The following is an 18,440-nucleotide window of genomic DNA, read 5'->3' as shown; positions in this document are numbered from 1 at the left end:
AGAAAAAGGACTAAGAGAGAGAGAAAGAGTTACTTCAGGAAGACTTAGTAAAATAAATGTTCAAAGGGACTTCATTTTGAAGCTAAAGAAACAGGAAAGAGACAGTGAATATTATAGAAAGAAATCCTGTTTTAATTTGGAAAAAAAAAAGGTTGTTAGAAAATAAATTTCAGAAAGACTAGAGAGTCAGGTTAATCCTAAAGTATATAATGTGTTTTCCAAGATATTCCAGTATAGGGGAAACTAAATAGTTCTCTTTTTTCCAGAATGATATGGTAACAGCTTGTGGAGTTTACCAATTTAGATTCTGGTAATGTTGGTTATTACAGAAAATTATGGGACATGTAAGGATTTAAGAACAGAAGATCAACTACCCCCCCCCCCCCGAAAGGATTGACCCTCTATAAAGTTATTCAGCTCACTCTATTTGAAGAAGTGGGGACAGAATATTCTACTTAAGCTAAGGGACTTTTGAATGACTCTTTGACTTCTCCAGGGTTTTAGCAGTTATAATCAAGAAATGCTAAATATTAAAAGCTTGGAATGGCAGGTTTGACTTTGTATACCAAAGATGGATTTTGGGAACTTTATAAAGTGACTTACAAATCATTCTAAGAGGAGAAGGAAGTGGTTGTACAGCAACCCCCACATGGAAATCAGCCCCTCCCTCACCCAGTGGTATTGTGGTACTGTGCTAGGGGTGCAGAGTTAAAGAAAGGGGAGATTTAGAAGAAGTTCAAGAGAAGAAAGAACCTTTAAGGGAAAGAGTGAGAAATTAGAGGAGGGAAGATTTCCTATTCTTATGCTTTCTCCCTGGCTTGGGGGTGGTCTCAATCCCATCCACTATCTTGTTAAGACTTGAAGCCTAGACCTAGTCCACCTGAGAGCCCCACTGGCCTGCTGTGTAGGGAGAGGGGGAGAGAGGAGACCTCAAGTACTTAAGCCTTAAAGGGAAATCCCTCCACAGGTAGGATATGTGATTGGGAAAGAAATGTGTGTGTGTGTGTGTGTGTGTGTGTGTGTGTGTGTGTGTGTGTGTATATATAAAAGATCTAGGGGTTAAGAGACTCCTTTATTGAAAGGAAATCATATTTAATGAATATCTGCTGACCATGTGGCCTGAGTGATGTTTTTAAAGTTTCTGAACTAGTTTTGGAAGGCACACTGAGGGTTCTAAAAGAGGGATGCTAGTGTTGTAACATTCTGACAAAATTTGTACAGAATGGGAGGAATTAAAACCTAGACTGTTAAATTAGTTTGGGATTAAACTATTTTAACACTATTGTAACTTTTGCAAGGAGTGATGTGGTTTGGGATTTTAAACTATTGTAACACCTTTGGGTTAAAGAAAAGTGGTATTGGGTTACTAAGAAGAGAAATACCTAGGTTATCAGGGCTGTTTACTGATTTCTTTTGGGAAGAAGCTCTAATTGGTTTTAATGTTAAGTTTAATAATGCTAACAATTGTATTTTTATTTTGGATAGAGCTTTTGGAATGTGAGTGCTGGATTCTCTGTATAAGGTACTCTGAAGTTTTTATCAAACTAAACTGTTGGATGTTAGTTCAGTTGTAATTACATTGTGGTTTTAAATGTGTCCTATGTATGAGATTGGATTCTGAGAATTTGGGTAAAGACACAAAAGTGTAAAGAACACAGGATATTCATTTTGCTCTTGTACCAAGGGAAATGAGATGTTTAAATAGGAAACTTATGATTAATGTATATTAGCAATGTATGTTTAATTTTAAAAAAGTCAAGAATGTGGACTTCTCTCTTGGTAACTGCAGGCAGCTGATGGGGGGCTCTGAACAAATTGCACTTGTGGGCCTTATTGTAAGGTTAACTTATTGATGAATAAGATTTTTTTATCAGTTATGTGATATTCTTTTGTAATTGCAAAGAAATCATATTTGCAATATTTAGTTATCTCTTGAGAATGTTATTTAAATACTATATTGTTAAAGCTTGGGGTTAATGTGTGATTGCTTTGAAGGACAATAAGGAAAATGTGAAAAAAATAGGACCCTTTCTGGGATAGATCTGTGGGTTCATGAATAATGTAATAATGGAGGGATTGCTTTGTACAATCTAGTCATTTGTGTGTTACTCTGTTACTCTTATTGCTGTCCTGTTATAATGAAATTAATACCGCATGTTGGAAATTTAAAGCTACCTAAGATGTTTTAATGCTTTTAAAGAATTCTGAAAAGTAATTTGTATGTCAGGGGGTAGCTAGGTGGTGCAGTGGATAGAACACTGGCCCTGGAGTCAAGAGACCTGAATTCAAATCAGGCCTCAGATATTTAAGTGATTGCTTAGCTGTGTGACCTTGGGCAAGTCACTTAACCCCAATTGCCTTGCCAAAACAAAAATAACCATTTGTATGCTGAGGATGGCTAGTAGCCAAACGAGTTCATATATAGAAGTTTCTAGCTATATATGTGAACTGGGAATATTTTAAATCTATATGTATATTCCAAAGTGGTGATTGTTTGCTTTGAAGCAAAAGCATGAAATATGAGAAGGATAAACACAAGATAATTTGAGATTTTTCTATGCAATCTCCTAGACAAAGGAGACATTTATTTGTTGTAAGATACAACAGACTAGAAGGAGGTTTCTCTAGCCAAGGGGAATCTGATATACCATCTTTATATACAGATAGAGTAGATTTGATTTCAGACAAAGGGATGTCTCTAGTAAGAGGTAGGAGACAGGCCTGTCGGGCCAGTCATAGAATACCTGGTTTTAGGCAAAGACCCAGGAAGGATAGTCGAGCTTTAAGTAGGGGTTTCATTAATTGGGGCTCCATTAAGACTCTAATTGGTATTTAGTGAATTGTATTCACTGGAAGTTCTAACTAGGTAAAACAACTATTTTAAATCATGGGTCTTTTAATTGATTTTCTCTTATGTCAGATACCAGGATGGAAAAAGCTTATGTTACTGGGTAAATGTCATGTTTTTGGAACCAAGGAAGCCAATGGGCCAAGGATGTCAGGTGACAGGGATGGGCAGCTTCTCAGTATGGCTGAGGTTGAACCCCTTTGACTTGATTTCCCCCAAATTATATTTAGATAATATCTCACCTAGAAGAATAAATCTGGCCTAAGACATTTGACTTATCCACATGACCTGCCTGGACACTGACATTCAATACTTATATCTGTAAAGGAATTTCCCTTTAATGTCCTGGATCTTTATAGTTAGTTACTAAGCAAACCTGAAAAAAGAAGTTTTAGGTGAATTGGATCTAATAGCCAGAGACAGGTTAGGTGTCTGACTCTGACACCTGCTACATGCTAAGATAGGAATTAAATTTCCTTAGTTTTTGTGTTAGAGGAGATATTTAGGTAAGGAGAAGAATGGAAAATTCTTAGGATAATTGCAGTTCCAAATTCTAGTTTAAGGAAAGGAATGTGAGAGAAGTACACCAGGAAAAAGAAAATATTGGGAATATTTGGGGGAAAAAAATTCATTTTGGTTAAGGTTGTTTGAGTCATTATTGTAATGAGAGCAAAGGTTAAAATTGTTTTAAGCCAGATGCTGGGTACCCTTAGAACAAAGATGACTGTTGAATGTATGTGTATGGAGCAAACTCCCAATGAGAATGATCACATTGACTCAAGCTTGTGAGTTTGCTCATGTAGTAAAATATCAATGGAAAGTGTTAAAAGTGAAGTCTGTGTGTCAATATGGCAATAAGGCAAAATGTAAATTGTAACAAGTTCCAGAATCTCATTGTTTTGTGATGGAAGACATGCGTTTTGAACTGAATTAAGATGTTAAGCAGTTTCTTTACCAGAAGACAAGTAGTCACCAGAGCTGGAGAGGACTTTTTGGAACAGCTTCAGAGGATGCTGAAGGACTTTGGATGCCTCCAAGGGAGAAGAGACGAGAAGGAGAAGAGAGGAGAAACACTGGACCAGTTCATCTCTACCATCTCTCACCTCTGTGTACATTGTTTATCTGTAACTTTCCCTTGACTCTGTAAGTGTGACAACCCTACTTGAGCCCTTCTCCTTATGTAAAGGAGGAGGGGAGGCAGGGTGAAAATGTTCTCCGTTGAGAGAGAGAGATTATTGGGTGCCAGTACCCCTGGGTCTGACCTAGATTCTCAGTCCCTGATCAGAGGTGCACTGTGGCACAGGATTCTGATCCAGAGGAGAGAAACACCAGTGGCATATGGCTGAGGGTGACTATTGTTTATAACTTGACTGGCCAGGATACTTACCTGGGGAGTAGAATATGTCTGAATATGTCCAGAAGCGGTATGCATATATTCTGGATTGTACAACTTAGGGATAGGTGGCCTCAGACTCATGTGAAATGAATGATGGCAACTGGAGGACTTGTTAAGGAAAACTCTGATTATGAGTTAGTATGAACTTGGAAGGAAAGTGCAAAAATGGCCATTTACAAGAAAAATAATTTAACGAACATCACTAGGTATATTAGCTATTCTTGGGGTTGATCCAATGGCACAAAATCAGGAATTTAGTTTGATCAATTTTGGAGCCAGGAAGACCTTTCTAAAGACATTGGTATAAAAATTTGCAGTGGAAAGAGGTACAGCAGCCTTGGAAATGTACCTGTTATCATGGTGATTATAGGGCTTGCCTAAAAGGGTCTTTGGGAAGTAAGGAGGTGATCAGGTGACTTAAGGGCCAACTCAGAAATTTGAAGAAATCTCATCAAAATAAAAGAGGAAGTATTGAGTAGGATAAAGTCTGAGATTTCTTCAGTAGAATATGATAGATTGGAGAATAGTTAACTATGTGCCTCTCCTCCCTTGACAAAGCAACTTCTGGGAAATTGGTGAAGAGTCAACTGACCCCACCTTATCTGTTGAAGTCCTGATGACCATTCAGTTCCTGGGGCTGAAGAGATAATCTGATTACAGTTTGAATGTTATGCTCCTTTCCCTAGATTAGTTGGCAGGTCTAGATTGTAAAACCACATTCCTCATTAATGAGGGTGGGTCAGTGGGGGTGGGGAACAGAGTTAGGATAAATGTGGGTCCTTGGGTCCTTTTGCTTTTTGCCTCAATCTCTGTAATTGATTGGGGCCCCTTCCTTGAGAAATGAATAAAGCTTTCTCTTCATACCTTGAGAGATCTCCAAAATTTATTTAAGTGGCAATTGCCCCACACACATTGAAGGTATTAGCAATGGTTTGAATTAAGTTCTGAAAAGTGTCTAAAACTGAGGCCTGATGTAATAATAAACCCAGATTTAAGAGGGACACCTCAATATGATATCTGAAATGCATTTCTGCAGAACTGAAGTCTTAACCAGAGCCTGGAAAGCAAAGGGGCCAACCCCAGGTAGTGGCACTCTAATTGCACCCAGGAGTGGGTCCCATGTGGAAATCCCCTATGTTATATACAATTATACCAGCTAGGAAGCAAAGGAGTGATAACAAAATTATAACAAAGGGGAGAATACCAAGAATCCTCCACCTCCACCTCCTGGGTGAGGTGTTGGAGAGTCCATTAATACTATATTCCCTTAAAATGCAGTTTCAATTCATCCCTGGGTTCAGGGTCCACAGTCTATTCTTTCAGTGCATTCACAAATCTTTTTATATTGGTATGGTGGGTCCAATCTCGCTTCTGGGTCCGCACAGCAGGTTCAGGAGAACCTGGAACAGTCCTTCCCTGGTTCAAATTTATGGACTGCAAACCCTGAAGGAGTCTGTGCAATAAGTCCTTTTAGTTTAGTGTCTTTCAAATGTTAGGCTAGTACTTTTATATATATCCCCTTGACAAATTTATCCTTATTATCTAAACTAGGATCCCATTGTTCAATTGGCCAAGAAATGGATGGCCACACAACATGTCATAAGGAGATAACCCGATGTCCTGTCTAGGCTTTGTCCTGATCCTTAACAATGCAAGGGGCAGGCATTTGGTCCAAGGTAATTGTCTCAAGAAACAACTTTATTGAATATGTCTTGCAAGTCAAAAATGTGTTTTATTATGCATAGCTTATTGGATCTGCTCTGTTTTGAAATGTATTTATACATCCCATCCTTGAACTTTTTCCTTACAATTGAAAGTATTTTGGCCACATAAATGAATTAGTTTTGTGACAGGAGTCATCATGGAATTAAAAAAAAATTCTGTTTCTAGTCCCTAGTAAAATCCCATCCTTCTAGGGGAGGGATAAGCCACTAACAGAAAATAGGTAGACAACATGGTGAGATAATCTCATAGACTCAGGTCCTCTCAGCAGATCAATGATCAAGGTTCATCCTGAGACCGGATATGGATGATGCCATCCACCTTCAGAGAAAAGGTTATGGATTCTGAATGCAGAGCAAGGCAGACTATGTTCACTCTGTAAAACTGCTTTTATGATTTTCCTTTCTCATGATTTTTCCCCCCCTTAATACTAAGTCTTCTTTTACAACCTGAATAATACAGAAATATGTTAATCATGCTCACCTAAATCAGATTAATCACTACCATGAGGAGCAGGGAGAGTAACAGAAAAATGTGGAAATGTAGCAAAAGGATGCATGTTGAAAACTATGCTTATAATTGGGGAAAAAAACAAATTTTAAAAAGAAAATAGATAATAGCTAGAGTGATCATTTCTTTTTTGGAAAAGGAAACAAGAATATTATTGGACAAAAAAGGAAAAACCTCACAGCTTAATGAAGAAATCAATCCCCTGCTTAAGAAAACCCGGCAATTAACATGCACAACTATTAAGTTGATTTTCCCATGTTCACATTCATAAACCTAGTTGCAAAAAAATCCAAAAATAGATTGTAACACGGTAACTGCACAGCCTAAGGAATCTAAAAGAAACACACTTTTCTCTGTGATATTTACATTGCATCTTGTACTTGACAAAAAATAAACTCTGCAAAAATCCCCTCCCCAGCTATTCCCACTGAGCTGATATCAGTAGCGTCTGTTCATCTTCTTAAACTTCTCATAATGATAATCATCGGTTGCCTTTTCATTGGGAGGGCGCTTGCGATTTGGAGGAGACCTCTCAGGTTCTGGCTTCTCTGTATCTCCTACCCTGAGGGGTCTGGTTTTCGGCTCTTCTTTGTGCCTCCGAACTGGGGCGTTGAGCTCTTCATGGTAAAATCGGTTGTGCTGCACATAGTTCACAGCCATGTTGGTTGGAACAAAAGAGGTTCCACTGTCTTTCTTTTTGTTCTGCTGCTCAGCCAGTAGTCGAGCCTTGGCATCTTCTGTTGAAATGATATTTTTAATTTTTGCATCAATGCCCAAGTCCACCTCAGGGATACCACTCAGCATCTGGTTGGACAGCATCTCTTCTGTTTTCTTAGCTGAGGAGACTCGGATGCTCTCAGGGAGCTCATAAAGACAGTCTTCAGCATTCTTCAATTTCACTTTTTGCTCCTCATTTTCCACAATTCCTTTCCTCTTCTTTAGCTCAGTCTCAATGTATTTCATCATATCAGCATCTTCATCCCTTCGATTAGTTTCTGCTGAAAATGATGTTCCTAAGTTGAGGTCCTCCTCTTCATTAATTCTGTCCTTGTTTCTCTCCTTAAGTTTCTTCATGTCCACCATTCCACCAGTCTTGATCTTAAAGGGATCATCCACTAGAGTTGTCTCTTCCTGTACTTTCTCCCCAACCAGAAGGGCTGCAGCACTGAGGGGGGAAATGATGGGTACAACCTCACCCCATTAGGTCGTCTTCTCAAGTTCTGAGCTTCTTTGGTTTCCTCCAGTTTCAACCGGACCTCCTCACTGTCCTGCTCGTCCGACTCCGACTCCGAGTACGCGCGGCGCTTGCGGAAGGTCTTGCCGGTCCGCATGACGGCCGCAGCTGGTGGCGGGGCGGCCCCGACGTCGCTCCTTCATTTTGTTTTAATAATATTCTTAGTAACAAGATTATATAATTATACATGCCAAATAGAAAATTTTGGTTCATAATTTTAAAATTTTTTTCAGATATTTGAATTTGGCAACCACAAATTGGTAAATGTGCTGATCCAGTGATGTTCGTAATTGGTGCTGACCTGACCTGGCTATTGTCACTGCAAACCAGAATCTCTTGTCAGAGATATTTAACAGAGGAGGGGATCTCTGCCATTGGCCTGAATTAGAGAAGTCAATCTACTAGAAGCTGCTCTGTAGCCCCCTTCATCCCAACTGTCCTAAGAGGATAGCAGACTTCATCAGAGGATGCCTCTGAGCTTGGACACCAAACATTATGAGATGATAAGAAACACCTTGATGTCCTTCTATCCAAAAATAGTTTCTAATATTTCAGCTCCTGAGCCTGCAGGGACTGGACCCTGGAATCTCCTTTCAGTTTCCTCTTTTGGCCTTTCCTCCACCACTGGCAGCAAAAACTAATAATACCTTTGTTCATGGAATTCACCTATTCCTTATTTCCCTTCATCCCTGCGCTACAGATCTGTTTGGGTCTGCAGGGCTGTTAGCCCTCATCACCCTAATAGGGAGGATTTTTGTCAAAATCGTTTGAATCGTTCTCAGTGTAAGACCCTGAGTGTCGAAACCTATAAACTCTTGCCTACATTCCTGTAAGACCCTGAGTGTTGAAACCTATGAACTCTTGCCTAAATTCCAACCTCTTGCTTAAGTTTCACTCCTGAGTTTCTGTTTCCTAAGAGCCTGTTCATTTCCTGTAAACCTTGTGACAAAAGAACTTTCCCAAGGACCTGCATTCAATGAGGACATGCTGCACCATCTCAAGATATCCAACCAGCAGATGCTTGGAACTCCCCTACTGAACCATATAAAAGGACTCTCCTCGCTTTACTCAGGGTTCCAGGATCCTAGCCCGGTCCTAGGACAGAACCCTAGCTTGAACTAGTTTAATAAACCCTTGCTATTGCATTTCCATTGTTTCCAGTGTCTCTGTTCGGAGATTGGGGAATTCTCGGACCCTAACATTGGAGGATTTTTGTCAAAATCGTTTGAATCGTTCTCAGGAGTTAAGAAGATTTCCAGAACCTGAGTGTAGGGCAGACAGTGGTTGTGCTGCTGAACTTGAACAAATGTCCCATAGTCCCCCAATTTTCATGTCTTGTAAGGCATGTCTTACTAGTAGAAGCTTGCCCCTTGAGGTTACTGGTTAGTGAGAGGGTCACCATAGACATCTATTGAGTTAATGTAATCAAATGGGATGTAATCATAAATTGTGCCCAATTTCCCCCTTGACTAATGTCATCTGTGTGCCTCGGTGAGAGATTGGCCCCCTAGGCCTGCCCTACCCGCACTGGACTGTAAGACTCCAAAGAAAGATTGGGGTCTTCCTGTGAATTGAAGGGGAGAATATAAAAAAATGACTTAATGGGTGAGGACCCCTCAAATTCTAATCAGTATCAATCAATCTGAAATGATTCTAAACTCTGTATGTTAGGTGCCAGAGCTGTGAAGTACAGATGGCAAGATCAATAGTGTAATTTAGTAAGTTAACTAAAGACCCCCCCACCTTGCTTTTCATTGTCTTAGTGAACAAGCATAGTATGGCAGAGCTGACTCAAGTACATGAAAAAACCTCCAGTTTTTTTACCTTTGAACCTTTCAAATGGCTATCTTATGACCACCAAGTCAGCACATATAGCTCCTACCATCTCCTGCCAACCTGAAGTAGTCCTTCCATCTTATAACCACCTAGTCAGTCAGTGAAGATATTGGCCTTGCCTAACTTGTGACCTTGCTGATATATCATTTTGCTTATTTTAGCTTATTCTAGTCTGTGTATAATACATCCACCAATGAAATTGTTCTGTTTGAGATACTGAGAGCCTATAGAAGCAGGGCCTGGAAGAGTCAACCTCTCAAATCATGAAGAAAATCTTAGGTCCACTTTATTGGAGGCGACCATGGATCCTTTAATGAAGTGCTATTGTTTCAGAGCTCAACCTCAGTCTTTTTAATTGTAGCTGGGATAATTTTATTAAAGAGGGGACAGAGAGATGAACTCTCAGGGGAAACCAGTCTTTTCTATTTTGGTCTAGATAGAATTTGTGTCCTGGGGTGGAATTTGGTGGACTAAGACAAGGTCAAGGCAGAGAAGGAATCATGCTCATGGCCAGGGAATATAGTTGTTGGAGACCAGTAGAAAGGTAGGGCCTGAATATCTGGCCATGAGTGTGAATGGAGAGAAACAATAATCCTAGGACCTGAGGATGCAGGCAGAGAGCGTCTCTCAGACCTTTCCATCAGGGGCTTGGTCTATAGAGGCTCATGGAGCCTCTTTGACTTTGCATGTGACTTACCTTGTAGGCAACTTCTGACTTGGGCTCCCTCTTCCTTGGATTCTTCTTCCCCGATTTCCCTCTTGGCTTCCACCTTTGTTGACACTAGTCACGTTTGTAGATGGACTACCCTCACCCAGGATGAAGATCTCTGATTCCCAGGGGCCATTGTCTCTGGTTCTATACTTTTGCTTCCACAAAGACCAGCCATTCTGGCTTTTGTAATGTATTATCCTCACAGACATCTGTGAGCCTCTGGCAATACCTTTTCTCACTCTTGTAAAAGCAAAACACTGGATTCTTTCCCACAATTTCCCCACCTTTTTTTCTTATCAATTTTACACACCTTCCCAGTAATTCCTCCATCAAATCATAATCCTTGTTGTTGACATGATTACTGATTTTTCGATCAAGATTTTCCTTTCTCATCAGGCATAGACCTGTCCTATTTTCCAGGTTTGGGCGTGAGCTCATGCCAACTTTCTGATGTCCCTGGTTATTTCCTTTACTATTTGCTTATAGTCATTTACCTTTAGGCAGAAATTTGATAGATTCAATTTACTACAAACTCCTCCTCCAACAAATAGTCTACTATGAATCTCATCTTTCTTGTTTGCATGACTTAGCCAACAAGTTCAAGGTCCTAGCTGTGTAATTGGTAATTGTTTCCACTACAGCTTAGAATCTAATTAGGATATAATTTAGGGTTCCATAGCCCTAACTCCCATCCTGTGTCTAGGTAGCAGGCCTATAGGTCTAGACAGCAACTCCCTGACCTTGGCAGATGGGTACATGTGGTGGTAATCAATTTTCATCCTGACAAGAGACAGAGCTATCATTACATCTCTCAAGTTTAGTTCACCTCTCTTTGTAAGTAGTACAGCCCAGGATATGTGTACCCCACTTCTAGACATGTCCACAGTCATTTGCTGCTCCTCAGGAAAACATCCTGTCCAGACTGGAATAGATAATAGATATCCTGAACTGACTCAGTCATATGCCACTGATGTTTCTCTCCTCTGGACCAGAATCCTGGGCCACAGTTCACCTCTGACCAGGAACTGAGAATCTAGGCCAGACTTAAGGGGACTGGCACCCTAGGCCAATACTCAAACTGAAGGAGGTATCAGAAAAACTACTTATCCCTCCAAATAAGGGAGGCCCCCCAACTTAGAATGGAACACAGGCAACTCAGGATGGGGCTGGACATCAGACTACCTAACTAGAAGATATCTCCAGGAAGAATGGTTCCTCCTAATTCAGCATCTTTGTGCCAATACTTCTGCCAAACAAATGTGAATTACGCTGAGACCTTTATAAAACAATGTGAATTTTCTCCTTACCGGATGTTGGCACCATCCAGTGACCATTAATGGAGATTATAGACAGTGTCAATAAATAGAGAAAATTTATAATGTGAACTGTTAATATATGATCCAGGACTTAGGTGTTGTGAAGTCCTGGCCTCAACTCCTCAATAGGACCAAGCTATCTTTAAGTGAGAGAATGTCTTGGGAAATTAAAAGAGGAAAGAAATTACCCCCCCCCCCAAGTGTTCACTTTGGGGAAAGAAAGGTCAAGAATTGACCAAGGTTGGTCAGCTAGGTGGTGCAGTGGATGGAGCAACGACACTGGAGTCAGTCAGGAGGACCTGAGTTCAAATCCAGCCTCAGGCACTTAATAATTACCTAGCTGTGTGACCTTGGGCAAGTAAATTAACCCTTGCAAATTTGCCTTGCAAAAACCAAAAAAAGAAAACAAACAAAAATAATTGACCAAGGTGGTAAATGTTTCTAGGTTAGAGGAGATAACTCTGTGGTGGGCAAGTCAAGAGCCCAGTTGCTGAAAAGAAAGGGGGTGGGTGGGAGTGGGAGTGGGGCTAAGGGACAGAGAATCAGGGGAGGGGTTGGCTGGGAGAAGCAGTGGGTGGACATACTTTTTTTTTTAGTTTTTTTTTTGTAAGGCCACACAGCTAGGTAATTATAAATTGTCTGAGGCTGGATTTGAACTCAGGTACTCCTGACTTCCAGCGCTGGTGCTCTATCCACTGCACCACCTAGCCACCCCAAGGGTGGACATATTCTTGTGAGGAAGAAGATGAGTGTAGCAGGTGCAGAGCTAGAAGATCAGGATTTTCTGCTGAAGGGGGTTGGAATCCCAGAACAAGAGAGGAGGTAGAGCCATGGGGGAGGGAAGCTCAGAGATGACCCACTGGTTGGGGTAGTCACCAAGGTGAAGTCTGTCCCAGGGGTGAAGATTGCAAGTCTGGAGTAGAGCAGGGGAGAAGAGATGAAGGGTAGGGCAGTGGGAGTATTCCTTGTTTCATTTAAAGTTCTATATGTCTCAGGGTATTTGTAATATTTGACCTTTCATGACAACAATTCTTTAAATATGGCATTATGGCAATAGGTTTAGAAATAAAGTTAAAAATTAAAAGCATCATTGGAGCAAAATGTCTGTCTTGGTATCTGAAGACTGTCTAGATTTTGTATTTGATAAAAGGATAAAGTGAGCTTGCATTCGACAAAACTCAGAAATGCCTCTAAAATGAGTTTATTTGATTCATAAGTTTGCAATCTTATGTTTCCATGAACAGAATTTATACTTAACCTATCCCTAACCTGGCAAAGCAGAGCAGACCAGAGACAAGAGTCCTAGTCATCAAGGAGCATTTTAATTACTTTTCATTGCGTGGAACAGATTTGCAAGTTGAGGTTGCTCCATCTTTCTGTAGTGGAAGCAGTAATTATATACATGATCGTAAGTCAGAAGGGAGGCAAAAATTGGATCATAAAATAATCATTTTGGGGGCTTGAGTGGTTTTGTTCAGAACAAGCTCACTACTTCAGCAAAGTACAATGATTATAACAACATTTGAGAACTGGACCATCCATTTCTGTGGGAACGGTTAAAGTTTGGAGCTTAGTCTTGGGGTTACTTTATTATTTTACTTGGCATGCAAAATAGGTTATAATTTTTTCCTGATTCATTTCAGATAACATAGCAAAATACAATCCAGGGAAAGAATTTAGCACTGTCAGCAATAGCAAATTATTACCATTTTTTTTTTTTTTTTTTTTTTTTAGTTTTTGCAAGGCACACCTAGCCACCCCAATAACAAATTATTCCAAGCTACTTTGTTTTCTCTTTTTCTTAGGTCTGTATCTGCTTGTGAAAAGATCTCTAGAAACAAAATTATTCACAAATTTATTACACATATCACATTGATTAATATGAAAATCATAATTTTCTTTTACCAAGTCTAATCTTTAGTGGGATATTTCTTCATTTGAAAAAGTTATTCCAGGGGCAACTAGGTGGCACAGTGGATAGAGCACTGGCCCTGGGGTTAGGAGGACCTGAGTTCAAATCTTATCTTAGACACTTAATAATTACCTAGCTGTGTGGCCTTGGGCAAGCCACTTAACCCCATTGCCTTGCCAAAAAAAAAAACCAAAACCCTAAAATTTAAAATTATTCCAAATGTATAAAGGAGCTTATAAATTCTCCTTATCTGGGAAGCTCTTTAGAGGCTTCTCAGATAAGTACCTTGGGACTTATTTTTGGTCAAGGTCATAACATTTTATCAGTCTTGGAAAGAATTTGCTTGAAAAAAGCAAAGATGTGATTAAAGGGAAATTATAAAATTCTACCTGGAATATCACAAATCCTGTTACTTATTTGACCCAAATGAGTCTCAACGGATCCCAGCCTTGATTCAAAATGGTACCCCATCATCGACTACAGTTAATATTTTTAGATTTTGGAATACCCCAAAATAAGAGTATGACTTCAATCCCCATGATCTGGTGATTGTTTACCCAGCATTGATTATGTATCAGTCACAGGCTTTAGGGACTTGGGGTAAAAAGCAAAGTGAGTCAGGCCCTCCCTCTCAGGAGGTCACTTTCCAATGGGTTTAGTTAAATAAAATAACTTTTATGAAGCATCTGGTATCATCCAAGGAACTGATAGGCTTTGGGGATTAAAAGAATGGTAAAGGAAAACAAAGCATAGCTAATAACATACATATATTCATATAGACATACTCCCTTCGCAGCTAGGAGGTAGAGTTGATAGTTTCCAGTGGAAGTATGCAACACAAAAAGAAATAGATTTTTTATCTTTTTTTATCTTAAAAGTATTTGATCCAATTATATGTAAAGATTCTTTTCAATATTTATTTTTTGTAAAATTTTGAGCTCCAAATTTTCCCTGTCCCATCTTCGCTTCCTTCTTTGCTAGACAGCACATAATCTGATATATGTTATACCTGTACAGTCATGTTAACTGCATTTTCACATTAATCACATTGTGAAAGAAGAATCAGAACAAAAGGGAAAAATCAAGCAAGGGGAGAAAAAATTAGTGAAAAAGGTATGCTTTGATTGGCATTCAGAGTCTCTGGTTGCTGAAAAGCTTTTGATAAAATATTATACTCATTCATATCAAAGACACCATCGAATAAGGGAATAAATGGGGTTTTCCTTTAAATAATGAGCAGTAATCTATCCAAAACTATCAATGTGGGAAGGAATCAAGTGTTTGGTTTCCACAAGATTCTGTGAGGGTAATGCAAGAACCTCACAGATGACTGTGAGGGTGATACAGCACAAAAGCCAGGATGTCTGCACGTCGTAGAAACCACAAAGATGCCAGCCTGTTTACAGGAAGGGACAGAGTTAGACAAATGGGATCACTTTGCAAATAGTCAGGGGCTGAATGAGGGTCTGTGTTATTGTTCTTTGCACCTGTTCAGGAGGTCACAGTTCTCTGCCCCCCCCCCCCCCCCATTAGTATAGTGAGCAGGGTGGGGGAAAATGGATGGAGGTGATTGCATCAATTAGATTGTGATTTAGATTGTAATTTGGAAGATGTTGCCCTCTTCAGGAATCTTCCTGGTTCTAATCTTATTTTCTGAAACCTCTCTTGAAGTAACTTTCCCTTTTACAATTTGAAACAAAAAATAAAACAAAATTTAAAAAAACCTATGTACTCTTTTATTTTTCCCCCAAACTAACTTTCTAGTCATGAATCTCTTCTTTTCTGTACTCCTGCAGTATGCCCTCCATGGGGATTACCAAAACCTTGACCTTTTCCTTAAACTTTTCTTTTTTCTCTCCTTTTTATTTTATATAGATATTTCATTTGTTATCCAATTATATACAATAGTAGTTTCTCCCATTTTTGCAAGATTTTTGAATTCTACAAATTTTTGCATTCCCTCCTTTCCCTCCTCCATACCCCCCCAACAGAAGGCAATCTGATATAGTCTTTACATTTGTTTCTGTGATATGTATAGATCAAAATTGAATGGGTTGAGAGAAAAAAATATATATCCATAAGGAAGAAAGAAAATATTAGAGATAGCAAAATTATGTAATATATAAGGCAACTTTTTAAAAAAATGAAGGTAATAATCTTTGCTTTTTGTTTAAGCTCCATAATTTCTCCTCTGGATGCAGATGGCATTCTCCATCATGGATCCCTTAAAATTATCCCTGATCATTGTACTGATGGAGTGACATGCCCATCAAGTTTGATAATCATCCCATGTTGTGAATAAGAGGTATAATATTCTTCTGGTCCTCCTGATTTCTACGAGAACAATAGTATTCCATCACATCCATATGCCACAATTTATTACATTTCTTTTGACCTTCGTTATAGTGATTTTGTTGGTGCAAAAGATTTTTAATTTAGTGTAATGAAAATTATCCAATTTGTGTTTTGTAAAGTTCTCTATTTCTTCCTTGATCATAAATTGCTCCTCTTTCCATGGATTGACAGGTAAAAACTATCCCTTGATCTCCTAATTTGCTTATAATATTGTCTTTTATTATCTAAATTCTGAACCCATTTTGATCTTATCTTGGTATAGGATGTGAGAAGTTGGTTTAATCTTAATTTCTGCCATACTATCTTCCAGTTTTCCCAGCAGTTTTTACTGAAGAGTGAGTTCTTATCTCAGAAACTGGGCTCTTTGGGTTTATCAAATAGCAGATTACTATAATCATTTCTTGTTGCCTCTTTTGCACCAAATCTATTCCACTGATCCACCACTATATTTCTTAGCCAGTACCAGTCAGATTTGATGCTTTTTTATATAATTTTAGATGTGGGAAGGCTAAGACATTTCTTTTGCATTTTCTTGATTGTCTGTTTCTCCTTATGAATTTAGTTATAATTTTTTCCAGCTCATTGAAGTAATTTTTTTGGAAGCTTGATTGGTATGGCACTAAATAAGTAGTTTAATTTAGGTAGAAGTGTCATTTTTATTATATTAGCTTGGGCTATCCATGAGCTGTTGATTTGTGTGAAAAATGTTTTATAATTGTTTTCATATAGTTTCTGAATCTGCCTTTGCAGGTAGACTCCCAAGTATTTTATGTTGCCTGAAGGTATTTTTAATGGGATTTTCCTTTCTGACTCTTACTGCTGTATCTTTTTAGTGTTATTTAGAAATGACGAGGATTTATGTGAGTTTATTTTATGTCTTACAAATAACCTTGCTAAAGTTGCTAATTGTTTCCAGTAGTTCTATAGGTGATTTTTTTAAGGGTTCTCTAGATATATCATCATATTATTTGCAAAAAGTGAGAGTTTTGTTTCTTCCTTCCCAATTCAAATTCTTTCAATTTTTTTCTTCTCTTATTGCTGATGCTAATATTTCTAATACAATATTAAATAGTAGTGGTGATAACAGGCATCTTTGTTTTATTGTACCCAAAGAGCAAGATGGAGACCAGAATTTGATAAGTTTGGAGATCTTATATATTCCCAGGGACTGTCTGGGGATGATGAGTACCCAAATCAGACAGTACCTGAGTGGTCAGGGGATAGGGTTTTTATAGTGTTTTGAGGGGGGAGGTACTGAGAGTAAGAAGGATACAGAAGCAAAGACAGCAGTTAGATATCTTGTCTTGTTATACAAACATGTAAACATATGGCTCAGTATAGATGGGGGCTGGACAGAGTGGGAAAGGGTCAGGGTCTCTGTGTTATGTCTAAGCATGTTTCCTGAGATGGAGGGAGTCAATGATTCACAGGCTTCCCACAGGTTCGAGGGAGTGAACTTTACTATCTTATGATTACAGCTGCATCTGGGGAAGGGGAGGCAGTCCTCCTGGGAGGAAGCAGGAATCTTACAGATAAAGCAAGATAATTAGGCTAACAAGGGTGCTTTCTAAATCTTAGCTAAATTTATGGTATATCTGTGACCCCTTGGGTCCTATTCAGACTATTTTCAGATCCAAAGGTGCCTAGCCAAAGTTATATTTCTACAGAATTTCTCAGGGCCCAGAGGGATGTCAGGGACCCCTTTCTATACAGGAATTTCACAAACATTGATATTGTACTTCAGTGTCACCCCTAATATTAAAATTTTTTTTATAGAGCTGCCAAATAGCTTCTATCTGAATTTCCTGGTTTGCTCTTTTACATTTCACCATCATTATGAGAATCTAAATCTGAAGTTGACTTCTTACATAATGGAATTCAAAAAATGGCTAAACTACAAGGAAAGAACTCTATATTGAATATGGACTGTTATGTATCAGGTAAAGAAGGGAGGCCCAGTATCCATGGATTACAAAGTAGAAAAAAGGTGAGTAAAAGTATTAGAACACTTGAAAGGTGTGAAGGGGTCAAGTATTAAAGGGCCTTAAAAAACCAAAGAAAGCATTTTTATTGGCTCACAAAAGAGAAATTTGATGGAATTATCACTTAGAAATTATTTCAATTCTTTCCAAATTTTTAAATTCTCCCAGTTTGCTTGGCTGGTATACAAAGAGAACAATGAAAAGCAGATGATAATCTGAAGCAACAGTCTTTAAGCTATCAGGATCCAATGGGTTCATGATGGAGAATTGGGGAAAATGAGTAAAGAAACTTTTTCCCATCAATACATTGCCAGGCTCTAATCCTGACTAGGCAGCCAGATTACTTACCCCCAACAGGTCTTCTGTCTAGAACAGGAGGCAACCAGCACCTTTTAAAGAACAGGAGTCAAGGCAGGATATTCAGCAAAGCAGAAAGTTTATTCAGGACTGGCTACATGCTTCAGAGACTCTCCAGAGGAGTCTCTCTGCCTTTGAGACTCTCAATAGAGAAGGCTCCCTCCCCTCGCCTGGTTACATTCTTCTGACACTCTAAACAGAGAAGTCTCTTTCCCCTCTCTAGCCTCTGTCTTTTATTGCTCAAAACCCCAAGATAGCAT

The 18,440-nt window shown here is 39.0% G+C and overlaps 1 pseudogene; it reads right to left on the bottom strand.

The window, feature by feature from the left end:
- Window positions 1-6,659: 6,659 nt before the first annotated feature.
- LOC141511577 (splicing factor C9orf78 homolog pseudogene) lies at window positions 6,660-7,840 on the bottom strand (annotated as a pseudogene).
- Window positions 7,841-18,440: the final 10,600 nt, after the last annotated feature.

Source organism: Macrotis lagotis, chromosome 1, assembly GCF_037893015.1.
Source record: "Macrotis lagotis isolate mMagLag1 chromosome 1, bilby.v1.9.chrom.fasta, whole genome shotgun sequence".
NCBI classification, from domain to species: Eukaryota; Metazoa; Chordata; class Mammalia; order Peramelemorphia; family Peramelidae; genus Macrotis; species Macrotis lagotis.
Note: the sequence above shows the minus strand (reverse complement) of the source record. Positions and strands in the feature narration are given on the sequence as shown.